This window comes from Pinus tabuliformis, chromosome 6 (genome assembly GCF_031772625.1).
Source record: "Pinus tabuliformis cultivar Carrire ecotype Pingquan chromosome 6, CPIR1, whole genome shotgun sequence".
Taxonomy (NCBI): domain Eukaryota; kingdom Viridiplantae; phylum Streptophyta; class Pinopsida; order Pinales; family Pinaceae; genus Pinus; species Pinus tabuliformis.
This window is the reverse complement of record NC_142292.1, coordinates 885419471-885444383: the sequence shown is the minus strand read 5'-3', so window position 1 is coordinate 885444383 and position 24913 is coordinate 885419471.

The following is a 24913-nucleotide window of genomic DNA, read 5'->3' as shown; positions in this document are numbered from 1 at the left end:
CTCAGCCTGGGAAATGATCTTACTGCATTGCCTCACAGAGATCAAAGAGATGGTGATAGGAGGTGCTACCTCTGATATTCTGTATAACTTATTGCCCAAAGAAATAATAACAGTGTGAGGGTTAGACACACACACAACATGACGCCTCCACAAGTATGTATGGCCTAATAATACATCACAAATATCAAGAGGAGAAACATCATACATTACTTCAGTTGTGAAGGGATTGATGTTGTAGGGAAGGAGAAACTGTTGGCTGATGCAAAGATCTCGTCCTTGGTGAAGCCACCTAATAGTTTATGGCTGTGGGTGTGGTGTGGTAGGTAATCCCAATCGCTTCACGACATCTGCTTAAATGAGGTTCTTTTGGTTTCCATTGTCGACAATGAACTGCAGCAGAGAACCCGTCACCCACATTTGTGAGTGGAAGAGTCGTTCCCCTTGCTCTATATCTTCGAGCTCAATCTTCTAGATCTTGGTGGTGGCAATGGTGGAACTAGGCTCCACATCAATAATTTGCTTCCCTTTTTCATTCCCCTTATCGGTTTCTGACTCAGAGTTGGAACATGCATCTGATTCAGAAGCATTCACTGCTCAACCACCAGTGACTACTTGGCTCAATACTCACTTGTGTTGTGAGTGGGGATCTTATGGAACTCGCAACATTTCCCCATGTCCTTCTTTTTCTTCGTGGTGTTTTTCTTTTCTTAAGGCTTCAGCGGGTTGTCTTGGGTCGTCCCACCTTGGATTTGTACTTTGTTCTGCGGTTTGGGGGCACCTTTCCCTTTCTTTGGATTCACAAATCCAAAGTCTCGCTTCTTTCTGTTTAAATTTATGTTCAATATTGACAACGTATCGATAGGCAGCGCCGAGCGAGGAGATGTCCAAGAACTCCATCTCCTCTTGGATGTACTTGTGTAGACAATCACGGTACTTGAACCAAATGCCACTCAAAATCCTTGATTCCCAACTTTGTGTGAATGGTATGAAACACATTTGTGAACTCTGACACATCTTGGTCCCTTCCCTATCGCAGTGTGGTCCACTTTATATATTTATCTTCATAGCTCACAGCAGGGTAATATTGTTCCTTGATGGTGTCTCGGAAAGAATTCCAAGTGGGTGCGGCTGAAAACAATGAAGGTTCCCTCTCGTCCTTTTGTTCACAGTTAGTTTCCCACTAGTCCCTGACATTGGAGGCAACTTTGAGGAGTGCAAAAGTAATCTTTTCCGATTAGAAAATTCATGAACCAAAAAATATCCTTCCAACATATTTAACGTATATCTATGGCATTTGCATCTAGATCTTGTCTTCAAATATGGAAATGTCAAATTTGACTTGTACCTTAAAAGGAGTGGTGCCTCCAGAGTGGCTGCTGGATGAAGATGCGTTGTTTATGGGTAGCCGCCGAAGGATCTGGGAAATATTATCCATCATCGTGTTCCTCTGTCGCTCGAGGGCTTCCTCGAAAATAATTTGAAAGGATCTCCTGCTCCCTCGTCTTTATTTTCTTCTGCCATGGGAGGCCGTTGGGGTTTGCGAGGTTGGTCTTGCAAATGTTCAACCAGTTCGAGCCCTAACTCCTTATACCCAGACCTTGTTGGGGACATGCAAAGAAAAACAGAGAAAAAGAAGACCACTCTCATACCAATGATTCAGACTTGTGCAGGAACGTAAAGAAATACAAATATAAACATAAACACAGAGATGTAATAGAAATAAATCTTCATTTCATTAATATCAAAGAGCTAAAAGATGCTTACAAGCATAATGGAAATAAACCAACACGAGCAATGGTAGCTTATTTCTGAGAAGAGATGTGGCGATTACATGCCTTTGAACTGTGCTACAATGAGGCTCGGTGGCCTTTTTATCATTGAGAAACAATGGGAAATCCTAAACAACCAAAAACCTAACCCTAGGACATGAAGCGCCAAAAGCTTGTGGGCCTTGTTGGCGTTAGTTGAAACATCAACTTTCTGAGGTCGTAACTTTAGCATACTATCTCTGTTTGACTATCATAATACCTCATTTCAAATATTTCGAAGAGGAGACCAAAAAGAAACAACTAAATTGATTTGAAACTTTTTCGGTCTCTCTATTTTCCCAAAAAAAAAAAAAAAAAAAAAAAAAAAACCGTCTTTTAGACCCTCAAAACGGCTCTAGTGGTTGAGGACCCGAAAATTTGCTAAAAATAGTAAGTTGTTCTATAATTTAGGAAACTGAAAAGTACAATTAAGGAAACTGAAAATAAACAGTGGGGGTCCAAATGGAATAGGTGAGTGGCCACCAATATCCACCTGTATCACACACACGCACACATATACGTACTTGGGGATCTAGAGTTGTTGTGTGCATGCTTGTTTTCATAAGAATATTTTACGAATGAGGTCAAGGGGTTGTAGGGAGAAGGGAATCCACTGCATCAAAAATAAATCTTCAACAAAGGGTTTCACCAGCCGAAGGATAATCTCCAGTGCTATCACTGAATGGCTAACTTGACCATGAAGGTTTGAGTCATCACATCTCCATCACGCTTCAACTTCCCCACATATCCACCAAAGTCAAGACTCTCTCACTACATAAGAGAGTCCATCTTCTTGCCAATATTTCAAACACACACATCTGTTCCAATTTATTTGAAGAGGACTTTCAACAGTTTGGAAATAGAATGGATCAAGAAAGATGCTAGAAACCATGAAAGGATTCATAGGAAGGTAGGACATTGCATAGGTAGTTGGGATATTACTCACACCTCACAACAGAGAATAAATGCCATGTCAAGCTAGGAGACAATTTTTATATGTTCTGATGTTTGGTAAAGGGAATGGCAGGATGTAGATGAGTTGTGAATGAATGTAAGCAAAGTTGTATATGGAGGTGAAAATAAAAAGAATGCCGCATATACAAATAATATCTTATTGCAACACACAATGAAACAATTAAGGTCAAGTAGGGGAGATAACTATTTGCAACGTATAGCATAACACACAAGTAATGGGGCGACAATGAGTCAATCGAGGTCAAGTATGGGAGAAAACTATTTGCAGCCCACAACGTACAATGTATAACTATTCGTAGAACACAACGTACAACATATACTTATTCATAGAACACAATATAATGCATAAACTCTTAACTTACAACCTCTCTGTGGTTGCTGGGATAGGTCTTAGTGGGGGAAAATATGGCAGAGGAGTGTAGAGACAAGTCTAACCGAGGGAAGAGATAGAAAAGGAGTTATGCAGGTGTTGACAAGGTTAATCCTCTCTGCAGACAGAGATGATCCCTCTAGCTCAATGAATGGGTCTAGCAACTGAAGGGACAATCAACTAGACATCTTCCTAGATTATAATTGAAAAGTAGAAAAAGAGAGAAGGCCTACCTTGCTCTGATGTTAATCTGATTTCCTTTGTTGAGATCCTTGAACCACTTGTGTCACGGACTTGTTCCTACTTCTTCCAGTGCTTATGTACCTGCACAAGTGACCAAGAGACAACAAAGCATACCAAAACCAATAGCAAATCCAATAACAACATACTTATCTGATCAAGGAATGTCAAGCCAATACATACATGAACATATATATTTTGGGAAGATGAACCAACAGTTGTATTATTATTTAAAGAATAAAGGGGAAGCTTACAACCATAGCCTTGATGTTGAAAGGCTCTCCTTGAGTGGTAATCCAAGTCCAAGCCAAGAAACTCTCCAACACTCCTCCAAATCTAATGAATAGCCTCTAAGCACAAGCTCAACATAGGGGTGCAAATGGACATAGATCAACCATTTGGGAATGGTAGAGGGGGAATTTATAGGCTGGGAGAGGGAGTTAGGCCTCCTCCAAAGATAGGATTAGGCCCACATCTCAAGGAGGTAGCTCATAGGGATGAGACCAAGAGGTCAAATTAGGAGGATTTGACCTCATCTATGCGAAACCACCTCCAGCTCGTCGCTCTGGAAGCTTCTAGATCATGAGGCTTCTCATCCTCTTTGGGAAAACTTCCCTTTTGAGACCATCGCGAGTATGAGGAAGAACAGAGCGATGCCATCGCTGGCTTAACAAGGTGCAATAGGCGATCATCGCGGTTTTGGGCTTCATAAGGGCGATGACCCTCATTTAAGGGTTTCATAAGCCATTTCTTTAGGGAAAGCTCCAAATATTTTCCAAGCAAGGTTAAAGGAGGGGTCTGAGTTGTATACATGGATGAGTATACTGTTTAATGATCATGTTTCAAGCACTTCAGGGTATGTCACATGGAAGTGCAGGAGGCGTGACAAAATACTGTGTAATAGCAGGAAGAGATATCTAAACTTGGCTTTGATACCATGTCAAGCCATGGAAAATAACTCTTGAAGTTGATTAATTTGCATTAATGTAAACAAGAATATACATGTGGAGGTGTGACGTTTGGGTTCATATTCCAAGGCCGCTTCCTATTCTAGTTCTTTGTTTTCCTTTATTTACATATTTACAATTTTCTCACCAAATCCTTGAGGATTAAGTGTCTAACAAAGGGGATGAGAAAGCCCTTGAGAAGAGAGGTAAGCATTCTAGAGATGTTCTAGTTGTTGAAAAGACCTACAGTGGAAAGCTATGTTTTTGTAATCCAGTAGTTGTGAAAAGGTTATGCTATTCCAATTGATAAGAATCCTATTAGGAAGCCTTACCCAAAAATGAAGTTTTCCCAGTGCTCTCATGGATATAGAGTTGAATTTAGGAAACCATTGTCAAAAGAAGAGCTAAAGATGACCCCAAAACTAAGGTCCTTAATTAAAAAAAAATTAATGGTTGTCTAAATTTAAAAAAAAAAAAAAAAACCAAAAAAACCCTTCTAACATAAATGCATATCCATATTTCAAGACCATATTTGATGCACCCATTTCTAGAGCGTGGATGTTCAACCCCAAGTGAGGTGGAACCTCGACCAATCAATCTTCGAACTCGGAGTGAGTCCCAACCCAACTTGGTCTTCGTTGTCCTCAATAAGCATAGTCGGGATAAGGAGTGCTCGAACCATGAATTACCGCTTACCATTGATTTTAACGTAATCTTATTTGTTGGGTTTTGGTAGTGTGGCAAAGATTCATTACAACCCTCACTCTGCCCGCGCACCAAAGGGGCTTCCTGCGCTCAACAACATTTTGAACACACACATAAGTACTTGGGGATCTAGAGAAGTCGTGTGCATGCTCGTTGTCATAAGAAAATTTTACAAATGAGGTCAAGGGGTTGTAGGGCAAAGAGAATTCGCTGCGTCAAAAATAAAGCTTCAACAGAAAGGTTTCACCAGCTGAAGGATAATATCCAGTGCTATCACCGAATGGCTAACTTCACCACAAAGGTTTGAGTCATTGCTTCTTCACCAAGCTTTAACTTCTCCACATCTCCACCAAAGTCGAGACTCTCTCGCTGCATAAGAGAGTCCATCTTCTTGCCAGTATTTCAAAGACGCAAACCCATTCCAAATTACCCGAAGAGGAATTTCAACACATTTGAGCACCGGAAACAAAATAGATCAAGAAAGAAACTAGAAGCCATGAAAGGATTCATATGAATATAGGACGTTGGATGAGCAGTCAAGATCCCACTCACACCTCACAATAGAAAAGAAATTCCATGTCAAGCTAGGAGAAAATTTTCGTATGTTCCGATGTTTGGTAAAGGGAATGGCATGATGCAAATGAGTTGTGAATGACTGTAGGCGGAGTTGAAAAGAAAAAACATCGCATATATGAATAATCTCTTATTGCAGCACATAATGAAATGATCAAAGTCAGGTAGGGCAGGTAACTATTTGCAGCGTATAACATAACACACAAAGGAATGGGGTAATTCTGAAATGGTTGAGGTCAAGTATGGGAGATTACTATTTGCAGCACACGACGTACAACGTATAACTATTCACAATGCACGACATACATGTAACTATTCACGCACACAACATAATGCACAAACTCATAACTTAGAGCCTTTACGTGTTTGCTAGGACAACCTTAGAGGGGACAAAGACGGTAGAGGAGTGAAAAGACAAACTTTAACAGGGAAATAGATAGCAAAGGAGTTGTGCGATAAGAGATATCTAAACTTGGCTTTGATACGATGTCAAGCCACTTAAAATAACTTTTGAAGTTGATTAATTTGCATTAATGTAAACAATAACATACAAGATGTGGAGGTGTAACTTTTGGGATTGATATTCCAAGGTGTCTTCTTATTCTAATTCTTCATTTTCTTTTATTTACATATTTATAATTTGCTCACCTAATTCTTGAGGATTATGTGTCTAACAAGGGATGTCAAATCCCTTGAGAAGAGAGGTAAGCATTCTGAAGATGTCCTAGTTGTTGAAAAGACCTACAGTGAAAAGCTATGTTTTCGTAACCAACTAGCTGAGAAAAAGTTATGCTATTCCAATTAATAAGGATCTTATCAGGCAACCCTTTGATAAGATATATTTCGACACAAATGCATGCAAAGGTTACGTTGTCCCTCTCAATCCTCTTTGTATCTTTCTTAATAAAACAACCTAGAGAGTTTCCTATAGAAGCTAAGACATCTTGAGTTAAAAAATGAATGGGAATATTAGGAAGTCTTACCCAAATTGAAGTTTGCCTAGAGCTCTCATGGATATAGAGTTGAATTTAGGAAACCATTGCTGAAAGGAGAGCTCTCAGTGGCCCCAAAACTAGGGTCTTTGATTAAAAACTCTTTGATGGTTCTCTGAATTTTTGAAATAAAAAACCCCAAAGAAGCCCTTCAAACATAAATGCAAATTCCATATTTCGGGACGATGTTTGATGCACCCATTCCTAGAGCGTGAATGTTTATGACCAAAATCCATTACAACGACAAATTATGGTATTTTGCTCATAGGATAAGTTTAAAAGATCATATCGAGGTTTTCCACCTATAGTTTTGGAATATCTCCAACTTATTCTACAATGAAGGTTGTCACCCTTGCCTTTAAAGCGTTTTTAAAGGATCGTGGCCGAGAGGAAGAAGGTGCACCTTGACCTTTGGTTTCTTCATTAAGTGTTGAGACTAAGAAGATTAAGGCATCCTTAGCTATACCATAATATTTAAGCAAAAACCAGTCTTGAAGTTGTCTACCCTCATGTAACAGCCACTTTGAGATAAAAAAGATTCATATTAAATCTTGGATTATGGTTATTAGAGTAAAGACAAATTTGGTGGCTCCCACCTGCCGATAGAGGGTAGCCCTAAGAGTACATATACAAAAGATGATTCCTTCCACGAACGCCGCAAATCAGGCGTACGAGATAAGGTTTTGGAATTGAAGTAGATAAATGCAAAACCATTTCCTGGTCCTTGACACCAACCTGCTTTCCCCTTCCAAGTTGCAATGCTCCCACCCAATCTTGATTTGATGCGCCCTTATCAATGGCTCTTTTCCTTGAAAAACAATTAACTGCAAGCCAAGGTATCGAGATCGAATTGCGCAGGCTAGAAAGTCTTAATTGCGTTCAAGGTTTAAAAGTGGCAACATAATAATACGACAACTCTGGCCAAGTTCACTCATTTGCTAGTGGAGGTTAAAACAGCAGAAGAAAAACAAACGAGGAAAATAATGGAACGGCGGAGGTGAGCGAGTTCCTCTTTCTGAAGGAGCCCCTGGAAACAGGCTCTCTCCTCATATGCATCCAGCAGAAACGTAAGATGGAAAACCTCGAGATTCCTATCCGTTGCGTCTCTGGATGCCGATCAATTCATGGATTGCTTTTCCTCTCCCTAACCAAGAAAAGAAGGATGGAGTTGTCCAATCAAATGGAGTCTGTGTTTACAAGCCTTTGGGTTTTAGTTAAATACTCTTCACCCTCATTATTGTATGAAAAATCAGTTGTCATCGAGTTTTTGTCATTGGAATTTGACAAGGTATTGACAAGAGTGTTGAAGATATCTCTTTCTTGTATGTATTTCTGGGATTTTCTTTTGGGGGCGTATCGAACCGATCAAATTTCTGGTCAGATATAATTTACATTCCCTTTTTAGTATTTAGGCAATGAAGGTGTCCATATATAAAAAATCGTTATAAAGAAATGAGTTACTTCTGAGCACGAGTGTAGCAACGAGCAAAATGAAACCATTAACTTATACCCTCCTCTGCTTGGCCTCATTCCTGGGAATTGGCGCTCAACGCTGATTTTGAAGTCGAATGGAAGTCTTATAGACTGCAGCTCATAGAGGCAGGGATTATTCTATACGAAAGGTCAGATTCTCTTGCCTGGGGTGGACGTGTTGCTGGTGGCAACCTTGCTGCTAGTGATGTTTATATTTATATTTCTGGTTCCCCTTGTTCCTGCCCCAACGAGTGGACTGTCTCTATGTGGAGTTGGGTCGCCTCCTTGAAGATCAACTGCTTTTCTTGGTTGTCTCTCTTTAATAGCATCCTGACTTCGTAAAACTTATGAAAATGGGCTTTAACGGCCCAGGTCGACGCTAATTTTGCTGATCTGCTTTTGGGGATATCACACATCTGTTTTTGGATTTCCCTCATGCCAAGTCTATTTGGAATTAAGTGGCGGTTTTGCTGAACATCAGAATTGACAGGGTTTGGTCTACCATATTGGAATGCTTCATGTATTGGAAAATGGAACACTTATATGTTATTTGGGGTATTTGGCCTTCCAAAAACGCCTCTATTTTTTATATGTTATTTGGGGTATTTAGCTTTCCAGAAACACCTCTATTTTTTTAGAATGTTTTCTCTGATTGCCATTTTACCAGCGCTAAAATTGTTGGCCATTTTCTTGAAACTGTTCATGGTTCCCCTCGTCTCGTCGGCACTCTGCTCTCCTTAGGGATCTGGGTGAACATTTTCCTTTGGGCTTCTTCGATAGGGCCTCTGTAGAGGGTTCATGTGCTTGCGGTGCTCTTATCCAACTCTGCCTTAGTAGGGAATTTCATTTCTTTTGGAATGGTGGTAGAGGTACTAACAGCCGAGCTGAGATTGTGGCACTATTGGATTACTCCAGAATGCTGAATGGCTCGCCATAAATTCCATTAGGGTTGCTGGTGACACTAAGGTTGTCATTGATTGGCTGCAGGGACAGAACTCTCTACAGGTTCCTTCGCTCCAACTCTCTGCAAGTTCCTTCGCTTCACCGTTGGATGGTCTCTCTATTCCTCCTTCAATGATATCTCCTTCATGCATGCATGTGTATCGAAAGCAAAATTTGGTCGCCGATGTTCTATCCAAGAGGGATCCCTCTCTGTCCTCGTATTATGTTTTTTGAACTTCGGATTGATGGAATATTGCAGGAATCTGGTTCCTTTGGTGTCTGATCCCCTGTTTCTCTGTCCGGTCTTTCTTCTCTGCTCCTCAGTTTAGGCTTTGTCTGGTTTATATGTGCTGTCAATGTTGTTCTTAGCGATCATTCCCTCTGCCTCTTTGGTCATCTTCGGGACTGTTTCAGTTTTTTTGGTCTTTTTCTCTTGGGTTTCTGCGTTCTGCAAAACAGTATAATGAAAAATGAATGTTCTTTTCTACTTGAAAAAAAAAATAAATTATTTCATAATGAGGATAACCTCGTTATTCCTTAAATTTTAGGATTTCAAGGTGTTCGAAAAAGAAAGCAATTTACCCTGTTAAGCTTCACAGTTCCAAAACAAGATCCAATGGCACTATTTGGAGGCCTTATGGACTTATATCATATTACTGTAAAATTATGGTTGTGCATAAACTCTGTGATGTTGAAATTTGCATTCCAATCCCTTGTTAATTTGAACACGAAGAAACTACGATAATTAACTTACTTCATTCCTCAGGAAAGAATCCCTCCTCGTGACCTTATTCCAAAATTGATATCGAGCCAGAAAGTGGAATGCTCACCCAGGGCAAAACAAATGGCCCATTTGACAGATTCCTCCTTTTCCAGACGATTTTGTCCCTATCAATACACCATACTTTCCTCAAAACCCTGTTCCATCCCAGATCACGATCTTCGGGTTTGATTTGAATCTCATTCGCAAAATCCTAGCCATGAATTGCGACTCTGTTCCTTTGTGCGATTCTCCCATTATAGCTGATTTCTTTTCTGCCCCCCCTTGAATTTGTTTGTTCTCCGCTGACGACGGGTTGAATTTGTTGAGGAAAGAACTCGCAGACGAAACTGTTAAAAACTAAATAAAGATCTGAACCCGCACTCGAGCAGCAACAAGTAGGCATCGAAGGCAGAAACATGCGCCCCAGAAGCGTGTTTTGGTTAGTCTCTCTTTGCAGGAGATTTGGAAATCCGTTTACCTGTTAATAGCTGATTGTAGACTGAACTGACTTGGAAATCTATTGATTCATTAATGGCAGACATAACTCCTTCCGTGCGAGCCCTAGAGTGTGCCTAGAGGGCCGTTAAATATTATAATCTTCAGAACACATTTTTTGCTTTCCAAGTTCAGGATCTTAATCTGAAGGCTAGGCCTCTACGTTAGGGCAACGATTCTTCTTCCAGTGCAGAACAGAGCTCTGGTTCTCTGTACCTGCCATGTCGGAAGCAACCATGGCCTTTTCACCCTTCTCTTCCAAATCAACAAGGTGAAGCGTCGAACTAATTTGCAAATCTCTCCATCATTGATTAGGGTAGCCCTGAAACATACCTCTAATTGTGGTTCTCGCTAATCTAGGGCTTTTTGTATTTACAAAATATGTTTATTTATGTTGTAAAACAACTTTCAAATTACAGATTATGCAATAAGATAAAAGTTTTCATCAACTTTGTCAAAAGCATATTGTATTTTGTAATTATGATTTTATTTTGAGTTAAGGGAATTCACTTTCAGAGAGGATGGCAACACCATTCATCGATGTGGAAAACTAACGAGAAAACATTAGAACTAATGAGAAAAAAATATAAATGAAAAGAAAGAGGAAAGATTGTTCTCATAGAAACCAGAATCAAATTGATAAAATTACAAAATCATGATATTCAATACAAGGCTTGTCGCATCGCTCTCCCATGCCACTAACATAGAGACATATATGTACAACATAAATACTATAACTTCCCACAGCCATCCACAGCCAAATCATTTAAATACATGACACAGACAGAGCGCGCAGGAACAGAGGATCAGGGACAGAAGCAATCCATCATGCTAATGATGGCCGAAGAAGAGGGTGACGAAACAGATCGAGAAAACCATCTTTCGAATTTAGCTAATAACTCCAGTGGATGAGTTGTGAACTGCGATGTCAACGCCACCGGTTGCTCAGCACTCGGAACTCCCTGCCTCTGCTCCTCCTTTTGTGAGTTGCGATCACGCAGCTTCTGCAACTCTTCACACCAAATTAGTGCCACAATAGACATTTTTTCCCAGACTCAAAATAGAAAGAATGAATCTCTAATATTCTCACTCACAACACTAGCAAAATCCTGCTATCTTGCTACTGAAACGCTGTTACTACATACCAAGCTTCTCGAATTGATGGAGACTCTTACGAGTTTCCCGGTAATTTATAGGCGACTGAGGCTCCACAGATAGATGGGGCCTTTTTCTTCTATGTGCGGCGAATGGAAACATGTCTGCTGGTTTGGTTTGAACTTTACAGGAGAGAGAAGTGGTTTATGCAATCCGGTGGGTTGAAGGCGACACGGCAGGCAAGGTGGATAAGTAAATTGCTGATGCACTGGAAAGGGAATGCACATCATTTTTGAGATTGGATTCGTTTATTTATAATCAAAGTGTGATTTGACATTGAATAAAGTAATGGTTGCTACCCAGTTATGTTATATTTCCCTTAGTTCTGCGGAAGACCTTTTGAGGGATTCTATGGATTTTTAAAAGAACAGTTTAGCGTTAAAATTGGTATACTAAAATTTTAAAAGCATTGTTTATATTTCAAATTTAGTTTTTGGGGGCAAGTGGTTAAATTTTTAGTGTGGCGGTCGAGAAGTTGTTAAATTTTCCGTGGATTTTAACAATGTAGAATATATATTTACAAATGTAGGGTTATTTTAATTTATTTTAAATTTTAAAAATATATTTAAAAGTTAATTAAATTTGATAATATTTTTTTATATCAAATTACTAAAATTTTGATTAAATTTAAATTTATTTTTTAAAGTAATAGATTTTTTTTGTTGATCACAATTAGTTTACTATTGATTAATTCAAGTTATAATGTTTAACTTTGAAAAACAAATATTTATTTTTCAATATTATTGAAAAAAATATTTTTAAAACATTTGATTAACGATAATTTTGAAGGTTTTATTGTAGTGTTTGCCCCATGTGGATAACTACTTCAAATATTTTTGCCATAATTTTTAGATGCAGTTGACCATAAGTTACTACCCACCATAATTTAAGCAAAGTACTTGCATAAAAAATGAATAGAAACAAGATGAAAATAAATATACTGGATGTTTTCTTCAAGGTTTTACTATAATTAAATGGAAGTGTCTATCTAGGTAGAGGAATTGCCCGAACGACCAAAATTGGACGGAATCCGACAAAAAAATTTCAATAAATCTTGCAGTAACAATGTTTGAATCTTGTTTTTGATGGTGGAAATGGATTCAACACCATCAAAAACCTTTGGGGCACCCAAAACCTTGAAGTTGACAGTTGAAACCTAGATTTACAAAAGTCCCTACCATAATTTATCAAAATCTTGCTAGAATTTCCATATTATATATATATATTTCATTTTTTAGTAAATTTAAAGAAATTAATTATTTAACAATGTTTAAGTTATGCAAAATTTTAATTATGTGATAGTTTTTAAAACATCCAATATATTGAGTGAATAATCTACCTTTATCTAAGATAAATAAAGTGATTAAATAATATTTATGAAAAAACATTATATTATTGATAAATAAAAAATAAAAAAATACAATTTTAATAAAAATAATGATAAGAAGAAAAAGTAATTTATGAAATTAAAAAAAATAAAAATTAATTAATATAATTGTTCTTGTAGTTTTATTATGTTCGTTAACATCCTTCCATAATCACATAAATGTCTTCCTTGTGATACACAAAATCACAAACCAGAAAACACAAAAATCAAATCAAAATACTATATTAATCTACTCGAGCCTTATCTGGCCATTGAAACGGAAAGTATAGAAAACTAGATTTGCGAGAGTGGTCATGTTAGGATGACCCGACAAAATAAGAATGATAACAAAATATGTAAGCAATGTATATTGTTGTTGCAGGCAGCGCCATATATATATATTGGAGCGAAATTATTAGGAAAAGATTATTAGATAATCAATATTTTTAATTTTTAATTAGTTTAATTTAAAAAATTTAATTAACTCATAATTTGATATTGGTTTAACTAACATGTATTCAGTGAATCAGAAAAATAATTTCATAGTAAAGGCTAAAGTTTTTACAAATAAAAAATTGGTTATTATCCAAGTTATCATCTTGACTTTGTTTTTAAACATTACAATTACAAAATGGCATGAGAAGAATGAGGATGCAAAAGAGTGTTTGAATTGGAGTAATGAGGATGCAAAATAGTGTTTGAATTGGAGTACTTAGTTGCACATACATATTACATCTACATACAAAAACACAATGACTCATAAAATTTTTAATCCATCTCTACTTTTTGCCCAACATGCATTATAAATATTCAATTATTCTATACTCATAAATAAGATTATGACGTGGGAAAATATTTCCATATATATGACAATATATTCCAGCCAAATTATTAGGAAAAGGCTATCAGTGAACCAATATTTAAAAAATTTAATTAGTTTAATCCAAACTTTCTAATTAGGTTAACCCATAACTTGATATTGGTTTAACTAATATGTTTTTACAAATGAAGAATTGGCTATTATCTAAGATTCTCTATACCTGCGTTTTATATGAGGATGCAAAAGAGTCTTTGAATTGTAGTACTTTAGCTGCACAACACAAAAACACATTGACTCATATAAAGTTTAATCCATCTCTACTTTTCGTGCAACATGCATTATAAATATTCAATTATTCTATACTCACAAATAAGATTATGACGTGGGGAAAACTTTATATGCTCTATGGATATATAGAATAAAATTATGTGAGATTGAGAACAAACGAATGATTATATTTGCATTGAGTATTTTTAATAATAACATGGTATTACTTAAGAAGAAAGTTTACTATTATATGAAATGATTATATTTTTATTACGAGTTTTTGTGATTTGTTAATAACATAACATCATCCACATAAATTAACAATAACTAAGCATAACTTCTAATACACATACTTCCTTTATTCTTTATGATTCAATTTTCTAACTAATTTATATATATGTCTATAAGTCAAATAGAGGAGACATTCTTATTTCATTTCTATTCTACTCTTGAATTTGACTGATCCTTCTAATTTTATCATTTATTGGAATCCTCAATTTTACAATGAGCTTTTAATATAATTAGAAAGTAACTCCTCTCTGCTCCACTTGAATTCCTACTGTCTCCATTATTTTTCAAGGTTATTTGAAAATGTATGATAATTTTTAGAAAAACCAAAGAAGCATTAATAAATATTGTTTCTTCATCTCTTTTTCAAAACATGGGTAAATTATGAGATGGTCAATGGTTGAATGCTTAGGCTAAAGGAAACCTAAGAAATTTCCCTCACAATTTTCACATTATTAATCCTTGCTTAGGCAAGAATCTAGCATAATGTTAAGTGTCATGCCAAATTGATCAACACTATGTAGTTGTGAATGTGACATCCATTTAGCTGTATATGTACATAATGTAAATATTATTTGAGCAAGTCCTACCAAAAGTTACTACTTCTTAACTGAATTACAAAATTTGTTTCTTTTTTAAGGGAAAATAAAAGTTGTCATATAAATATGAATACAATTGTGCTTTCTAAAACAATTTCATAGAATAATAATTTTATGTTAGCTTACATATATGAAAAATATATATTAATCTTCTCCATATTATATAATATCAGTTTAAGTATTTCATAGTGTGTTTTATATGTATCATGCTAGCATCTTCTATATGCAGTTATTATAGCAACATAATCCTTAATTCAAATGGCAAGGAAATTTTATAGCAACATAATTCTTAATTTCAATGGAAAAACTACGTTGCCATGTAACACTTGTTTTTCTTTTTATCAAATTGTTTACTGATTTATTTTTTCCATCTTATTTATTTATTTCACCAATTTTTATCAACAATAAAAATTATATCAAATTAAAATTACTATTTTTTAGTTATTATCTCATTCCTCATAAATAATTTTAGTTATTCCTAAATATTAACATTAAATTTAAATTGAAATAATATTAATTTGAATTATTTTTCACTCTTCTCAGGCTAGGAGGTAACTCCTCAAATGAGATTATGTATATTCATTTATGCTGTTCATAGTTATATACATGAGGGAGTGACTATTGAGTTTCATCTCCCGATGACTCTCCATTTTCTCTTATTATTTATTTACACTATTTACAATTGTTCACCCAATCCCTATGATTAGGTGTCAACATTCCCCCCCTTAATCTGAAGGGATGTTAGTGAGTCTAAGCATCATTCTGAATCTTTCAAGCTTTTCTCTTCCAAGTGCTTTGGTGAAAATGTCTGCAGTCTGCTCATTAGTAGAACAATGGCGAAGATGGATTATTCTGGCCTCAACATGATGTCGAATCAGATGATATTTTGTATTGATGTCCTTCGTTCGATCATGGAACTTTGGGTTCTTGGCCAACTTTATTGCCGAGGTATTGTCAATCATGAGTGGAGTCGAATGTACTTGTTTTACCTGCAAATCTTCTAGAATTTTCTTAAGCCACACAATTTCTTTTGTTGCCTCAGTTGTTGCCACATATTTTGCCTCTGTTGTGGAATCTGCTAGAACTGATTGTTTGCGTGATCTCCAGGAGACAACTCCTGATCCAAGACACATAGCATAACCAAAAGTAGATACCCTAGTTTGTTTGTCTCCATTGAAGTCTGAATCAGAGTATCCAATCAAGCTGAAGCCACCCACCTGTGTATACTTGAGTCCAAAGTCTTGAGTTCCCTTCAAGTACTTTAGAACTCTTTTTGTAGCAGACCAATGTCCCTCACAAGGCTTTTGCATAAACCTGGAGAGGATTTCAACAGCAAATGATATGTCTAGTCTGGTAGTAGTCATGTAGTTGAGACTTCCTACAAGCTATCTATACTTTGTTGCATCCTCAAATTCTTTTCCTTCAATGGATGTGAGTTTTAAGTTTTGTTCCATTGGAGTAGTCAGATGATTGCATTCAGCCATGCCAAATCTATTCAACAGATCTCCAATGTACTTCTTTTGAGAAAGGAATATGGACTTCGGATGTTAAGTTACTTCAATACCAAGATAGTAATGAACATAGCCCAAATCAGTCATTTCAAAACCTTTCCTCAATTCATTCTTTATGGATGAAATGTAGCTCTCATTGTTTCCTATCATGAAAATATCATCTACATATACCACAAGATATACAACTGTTTTTCCAACTTTCCCGACAAACAAAGTTGCATCATCAAGATCATAATGTTTGAAATTGAGTTTCAAAATATGCTCAGTTAGTTTTTCATACCAGACTCGCGGTGCTTGTTTGAGGCCATACAAGGATTTCACAAGTTTGCATACTTTATGTTCATGTCCTTTCACAACAAATCCTTCAGGCTGGGACATAAAAACATTCTCTTTTAGATCTCCATTCAAGAACGCAGTTTTTACATCCATTTGATGGACTTTCCAACCGTTGTGAGCTGTTAGGGCAAAGAGTGTCCGGATGGTAGCCCATTTTGATGTGGGGGAAAAAAGCTCCTCATAATCGACCCCTTCTTTCTGTGCAAAACCTTTTTCCACAAGCCTGGCTTTGTGCTTGTCAAGTGAGCCATCAACTTTATACTTGTTCTTGTATACCCACTTGCAGCCAATTGGTTTGGTTCCCAATGGAGGATCAACCAGCTTCCAAGTGTCATTCTTTATCAAGGCATCATACTCCTTTTGCATCGCTTCTTTCCATTCATGATGAGAAGCGACTTCTTTGAAGGAAGTTGGTTCAAAATCTGTAGACAAATTCAATTCACAATCATAAGAAACATCCATATCAACAGGTGAAACAGACTCATCTACATCACCTCCATTTTGCCGGGTTGAATTTCTAGTTCCTGTCTTTCCAACCTCATCAGGATGAACACTTTCAAGTGTCTTTGTCAGCCACTTTGGGGGACCTTTTTGAGATGGTCTAGGCTGCTCAATTGATTGAGTTGGGACTGAATCAAGATTGAGTCTCCCAATTCTTTCAATCACATCACTCAAAGTATCATCCATTGTTGGAGTTTCATGTGGGGGAGAGAGTGCTTTAGAAGAAGATTCCACAGGTTGATCTAGTATAGGAATCCCCCCTTTAAGATGTGGAATGTGATTATCAAATTCTTGAAATGATTTTGCATTTGCAAATCTATCCAAGCGATCAAGTTGTCGCTCAACGACATTGTCAGCTTTGGATGATTCAAGAAATATTACATCTCTAGATACAAAAAACTTTTTATTGACTTCATCATAGAGACGGTATGCTTTGGAGGTGTTTGAATACCCGAGGAAGATACACTTATGACTCCTCGCACCAAATTTGTTTCTGTGTACCTTTGGTATCAAGGCATAACATGTGGAACCAAAGACCCTGAGATGCTTTACCGAAAGAATGTGCCCATACCATATTTCATAAGGAGTCTTGTTTCTAATAGCATTAGATGGACATCTATTCTTTACATATATAACACATAGAACTGCATCAGCCCAAAACATCAATTTTACATTCTTGAAAAACATCATGGAGCACACCATATTTAAGATTGTCCTATTCATTCTTTCAGCTGCTCCGTTTTGTTGGGGATTATAAGGCACAGTTGTTTGATGTTTGATCCCACGTTGGCGAATATAGTTTTCAAATTCATTTGAAGTGTATTCTTTTCCATTTTCAGTGCGAATGGAGCCAATATGAGATTGTGCATCATTTTCAATCCATGTATGAAAGTTCTTGAATGTTTGAAAAGCATCAGATTTGTCCTTCAATAAATAAACCCAACACATTATGGTGTACTTATCAATAAATGTCATCATATATTTATTTCCATTTGTAGAAGGAATAGGCATTGGACCACATAAATATGAATTAATGAGTTCAAGTTTTTTATGTGCTCTGGACTGTGAATCATGAAAAGACTGTTTGCTATGCTTTCATAGAATACAAGCATCACACTGCTTAAGTTTCCTAGGAATTGTAGGCAAACTAGTAACACCATTATTCTTCAACAAGCGGAGGCTGTCATAGTTCAAGTGTCCAAATCTATCACGCCATAATAAACTTGATGGAAATGTACCTTCTTCATAATGAGAATTGTATGAGGATTTTTGTGCATGAGCAGAGGTACCTTGCAGCTTGAGAAGCCTTTCTTCTTCTATCCCCGTCATGACAAGTGAGTGATTTGATGCTTTTCTCACCTCAACCTTGCCATCAAACATATGAATGGAGTGTCCTTGCTGGCGGATGTGGACCAAGGACAACAAGTTTCTCCTCAACTGTGGGAGATATAAAACATGATGCAGAAGAAAGTCTGGAAGACCAGGAAATTTAAGCCTAATTGTGCCAAGCCCTGATGGCTTGAGTTTTGATTTGTCTGCAAAGTATACTGCTCCATCAACATTGTCAGTAAATTCTTCAAAAAAATCTCTTCTAAAGGTCATGTGGCAAGTTGCTCCTGAATCAAGCAACCAATCATTTTTCCAAGAAGCAAGTGAAGCATTAAATAAGTCTTCATTTACTCCAATATTACAGTGTGCCACAACATACTGAGCAGATTCAAGTGCTTTACATTTCTCTTTGTCATTAGTTTTACCTTTGGGTTGGTATGTGGATGCATCATGTGATCCATATCTTTTGCAACGTATGCAATGCAAATCTAACTTTTCTCCTTGAGAGTGTCTGCCCGCCCCACCCCCTGCCTCTGAAATTTCTTCTTCCTCTTCCTCTGGAAGAATCTTGAGCAATATTCTTCTCTCTATGTGCAAGACACACAATCTCTTCAGAAGATTGAGGAGCTATCTTCTTCCTAAAAGAACAATTTTTTTCACAAGGGAGTCAAAGGTAATTTCTTTGAGGTTTCCATTTGCTTGCAATGACTCAAGATAATTTGAGTAAGTGGGATAAAGTGCCTTGACAAAAGCTATCAGAGGAATGTCTAGTTCAACATTAGTGAATTTGATATCATGCATAATAGATTTTACTTCTGATGCAAGAGAAAGAGGATCATCATTTTGTAATTCAAGGCTGAACAATTTAATCATGAGTTGAACAACTTCAAGTGCAAAGTGTGAGGCATAGAGTTCCTTAAGTTTTTGGAAGGCTTCGAAAGCATTTGAAAATGGCGAAATATGGCGACTCACCTCTTCATTTACTGATGCTGCAATCAAGGCATAAGCCTTGCTATTCTTATTTTCCCAAATGGCAAATTCCTTGTCTGAGGTAGGTTGTTCTGGTTCTTTGTCTCCATCTCCAACACACACTCCTTTCCATAGCTCATTAAAAATGAGAGTGTGTTTGATTTTCCGTGACCATTCTGGATAGTTCTCCTTGCCGGTGAGAACCACTCCCACAATAGATATCAATGAATGCATTTAAAAAAAAAAACTGTGCACTGTAAAAAATATACTTCTGCTACCAATATATAAAATATTTTCACTTCTGGTGTTAAAGAAAAAAACTGCACTGTAATAGCAATATTCTGAAGAAAAAAAAGTGCAATTCTAGTCAAGAATGCAGTTCTTGTGAAAAATGCAACATGGAGGGAGCAACGTACTGGAGGGAGCAATTTACTGGAGGGAGCAACGACAGCGTGGGAGGAAGAGCAGCAAAAGATATATCTATCAAGTTTTGTATTGATATTTGATTAGGTTTTAATAAAATATGCGGAATATAATGGAGAGCATGCGAGTGATTACTGCTGAGACGATTACAATGATTGAGAAAAAGATGGATATGACACTAGATGAAGCAGCAAAGATGTCCAAAAAAAACCAGTCAAAAGACAAGGAAGCAGCAAAGACAAGGAAGCCTGGAATGAGCAATGTACATGGATAAGCTACTGGAATTCAGCATTAGAAATCTGATGTGTTCTCATCCATTATCCTGGAAACGTCGGTCTTCTTATGAAAGGAGGGGTCGTATGGACCAACGATAACGTGGAGAGGAGGGCTGTATGGAAACAACGATAGCATGGAGAGGGGTTGTTACACAGCAGAGAGCTGCTGGCGGAGGCTAGAGATAGCAGAGTGTAGAGAACTGAAGAATATGGCAGACTACAGGACAAATTTATGAAAAATGGCAGAAGGGAGTTACAATGGCAGACTGCAATGCCAAAAATGGAGCTGGCTCTAATACCATGTTAGGCCAGGAGGTAACTCCTCAAATGAGATTATGTATATTCATTTAGGCTATTCATAGTTATATACATGAGGGAGTGACTGTTGAGTTTCATCTCCCGATGACTCTCCATTTTCTCTTATTATGTATTTACACTATTTACAATTGTTCACCCAATCCCTATGATTAGGTTTCAACAACTCTTTTTAATTCAAATAATTTAAAAAAAATGATATCCAAATAATTTAAACTTTTTTTTTTAAGTATTGAGATTTCTATTTATATTTAAAAAAAAATACACCATCTGCAAGTTGGTCAGCCTGGAAACCATACCAGATGCATTAAAACTAGGTTTCTATTAGTCTTTTATCCATCACTCTACTACCATTCTTCTGCCTTGTCCAAAATTTACAAAAAAAACATATGAAGTCTACTTTGGCTTGACCTTGACATTACCTAATCAACATACTTTACCATATATAATAAAAACATTACAACAAAATCGTAAGAAAAGTCATGGATGAACTAACAACGTTATTTAAAACTTAGGTTTAGGGACAATTGTAGGATGGGGATCCCACAGGTTTTTCTCGCTTAGGGTCGTTGTCCTGGTGAGACACCTCCACTTTGGAACTTCTTACACAGACCTTCCGCACCTGCACGGGATGGTCCACCCCATTTCTAGGGCCAATATGTTCCAGGTAGATATTGGTGTCCACCCTCCTATTCCACCTAGACCTCCAGTCGGTTTCACCAATTTCCTTGATTATAGAAGCATTTTCTAGTTTTAGTAGTTTTTCACATCCTAAACTTTTGGAGCTATTTTGACCCCCTAAACAACCTTTTTTTTAGGTTCGCAGCAGGCCCAGAGTTGTAAGATACCATAAATCCTTAACTATTCGAAGAGGTATTTCCAACGAGTTATCGTACATGCCAAACAAAGATCACATGACAAAGTTACGACCCCGGGAAGTTGGATGCCAAACTAACCCCAACGGGATCCACAAACTCTTGGTGTTCCATCTCCTGGGGTTGGGTTTTTTGTTGTTCAATAATAAAAAGGCCCTTAAGCCTCATTGTAACACAATTGGGAGGCATGTAGCCCCCACATCTCTTCTCATAGATAAGCTACCATCGCCCGAGCTAGTTTATTTTCATTCTTCTAGTAAGCATCTTTTAGTTCTTTGATATGAATGAAATGAAGATTTATTTCTCCTGCATCTCTATTTTTAAGTTTATATATGTATTCTACTGTGCTCATGCATAAGTCTGGATCAGTGGTATATGAGCGATCTACTCTTTCTTTGTTTTTCTTTGCATTTCCACAACGAGGTCAGGGTATAAGGAGTTAGGGATCGAACTAATTGAACCCTTGCAAGACCGGCCTTGCAAACCCCGAAAACCTCCCATGGCAAAAGAAAACAAAGACGAGTGAGCAAAAGATCATTTCAAAATATTGCTCGAGGAATTCCTCGAGCGATAGGGGAACGCGATAATGGATAATTTTGCCCAAATCCTTCGACGACTACCTAGAGGCGACACATCTTCATCCAACAGTCACTTTGGAGGTGCCACTCCCTTTAAGATACAAGTAAATTTTAACATTCCCATATGTGAAGGCCAGATAGATGCAAACATTGTAGATATATGGTTAAATCTATTGGAAGGATATTTTTTGGTTCATGAATTTTCCAATTGGGAAAATATTAATTTTTCACTCCTCAAAGTTTCCCCCCGTGTCAAGGGCTGGTGGGAAACCTACTATGAATAGAAGGACAAGAGGGAATCCTCACTGTTTTCAGCCACACCCACTTGTGATTTTTTTCGAGACACCATTAAGGAACAATATTAACCTGTAGGGAGATATCAAGATAAATACATAAAGTGGACCATACTATGGCAGGGAAGGGACCAAGATTTGCCGAAGTTCACAAATATTTTTCATACTCTTCACACGAAGTTGGCTATCAAGGATTATGAGAGGCATTTGCTCAATCCCCTTCACCCCAGACTGAAGCGGTCAATCCCCTTCGCCCCAGACTGAAACGGTCAATCCCCTTCGCCCCAGACTGAGGAGGAAGAGCAGTCAGCGCAGGGTGGTGGAGGCAATGAGGAATAGAGCAATCCATTTCGAGTAAAGAGGTACATAGAAAAACAACATGAGGGGCTCCAGAAGAAGACAATGGCGAGTAATCCACTACTGGATGCCATTACACTGACGAGAGGGCGATCTCGACGAGATCGGGGATAAAGTGCGTGACACTACCTCCAAACTATTGCAGAAATTCAAGCAATAGTATATGCAGTATTTGGGCATTGTTCAAAATGATCTGTGTGAACTACAGATCCAGATCAGTAGGATACAGGTGGGTGCAGGATAGGTGAGCACCGCACAGATGAGCCTGGCACTAGGGACAAGTCAGGCTGCAGAGTTGGTCATGACAATGGATCTCATGACGGTCGTGCTACCAGAAGGATCCTTGAACACAGAATCGGTCATTGACAATATCATCATTATTACTCTGAAGAACATTGGCCTCAACATTGCAACGCTCCCCAACGAATATCTTCACGCGCTGCAAAAGGTGTGACAACGGAGTTGAGAGCGCGGAAGTACCGCACTCTCAGTTTAATCAGCGAGTACAAGGTGAACAATGAAAAATGTTCGCTGAAAAGATAGAGGCTCTGAAAGAAAGAGATACGATCAAGGAATAGAACGCCCAGTTGGCGATAGTAATTGCAAAGGTGTGTCAAATAGTGCAAGAGTTGCACATCCCTGAGGAAGCACAACTAGAGGCCAAGATCTAGAAACTTGCTGCAGGCATCCGCGATGCTAATGCAGAGGTGGCCAAAATTCAGTTTGAACGTAATATGAAAATCACATAACTAGAGCTTAAGTCACATCCTTCGACTCCACGAGAAGTTAGGGAACAACACGAAGCTGCTATGAAGGAAGGGATAGCTACTGTGGATGTCGTGGTTTTTGAATACACATATTTTTTTGAGCAGACCATGGAAGTGGTGACAACCTTGCAGGAAGATCCCACCCTGCAGATATTAAATATTGAGGTCTGCGAGCTCCAACAACACTACGACGAAGTGAGGGCGACAATGTGCTCCATTGCTACAGCGCAACGCCTCACCTAGTTACAGGAGGCAAAGAAACTCCTTACACAAGTGGAAGTAACGCAAAAAAAGAGAGAGGTCGTGCTTAAGGAACGGTTGGGTCCTTGGTTGGATGAAGCCTACCTAGTCTTGGCCAACAGACAGGAAAAGTTGGTGGACTTGCAGCTTACATAGCAGAAGATCAAGCGAGCTGGCGAAGGACTAGCCACAGAGAAGTTGGTTGAGCAAGTAAAGCAGGTAGCCATGCAGAGTGCGACTGAAGTAGCGGTTATATAGGTAGAGCTGGGGGATATTTGCAGTAAGATCACCATGCCAGTCGAGTGACTCGGGGCGAGTCACAACCTTTGTGTTGGGGGCCTGTTGGGATGGGGTCCCCTGGGTCAATTTTGGGGCAAAAGCCCAAGTTTTGATGTAAAAATATGTAAAGTATCCGCAAATTGTGGTCACGACGCGCGTAGCTAGTTAAGAGTCAAAAAGGGTTTTTACCCTCCTTTATGTAAGCTTGAGCCAATTTTTGAAGATCTACCCATGGTCCGAGGACCATGGGATTGTATAAATAGGTGTGTCTTAAAGAGTCCAAGAAAAATTAATCTAAGTTTGTCTATGGGTACGAAGGAAGAAGGCTAGTTCAGAGAAGTAGTCTTAGAGGGGAAAAGGCTCTGTAGCTGAGTGCGCAGAGGCCTAGAGTAGCGTCTGCAGGAAAACTATATTGAAGATCAATAAAGAATACTGTTGCAGAAATTCCTATGTTTTATCTCTTTACTTTTGTTATGTATGAATGTGATATATGTCATGATGGATAATGTCTTTATGAAATAATGATGCATTGATGCACAATTTTACTTGAATTGTCTTAATATCTGAATGCAATTAATGTTAATTGATTGTGCGAAGATCATAGCACTTTCTATTAAAGTTATTGAACAGTTCGGTAGATTTGAGTAAATACTGATCTAAGGGTACGTTAGGGTGCACATAAATCGTTGATTAGCTGGTTCAGGGTCCACAACAGCCGGTCATAGACCTTTGCGGAGGTCTAGAGGCCGCTTAAGGGAAGTTACAGTGATAGGCCATAAGGGCTTATGGATCTACGCGGAGGCAGATCTTGGTCATAAAAGGAAATCACACTAACCTCTGGGTGTGAAAACTTGGTTCCAACATCCCCCCATACTGTTGTAGGTGAGATTTCAGTCCGCGCATTGTAGATCGATGCCAAAAGTGCAAGTAGTGTAAGGATTTGTCTGGCGCAACTAACTCTGAACCTAGGTCAGGACCCCCTAAGCCAATAGGAACCATTCTAAATGACTCAAGTTAGGCTCAAATCAAATTAACTAAACTAGCTAAGAAAATTAACTTATTTAACTTGTACAAGTTGTCTTGTGAT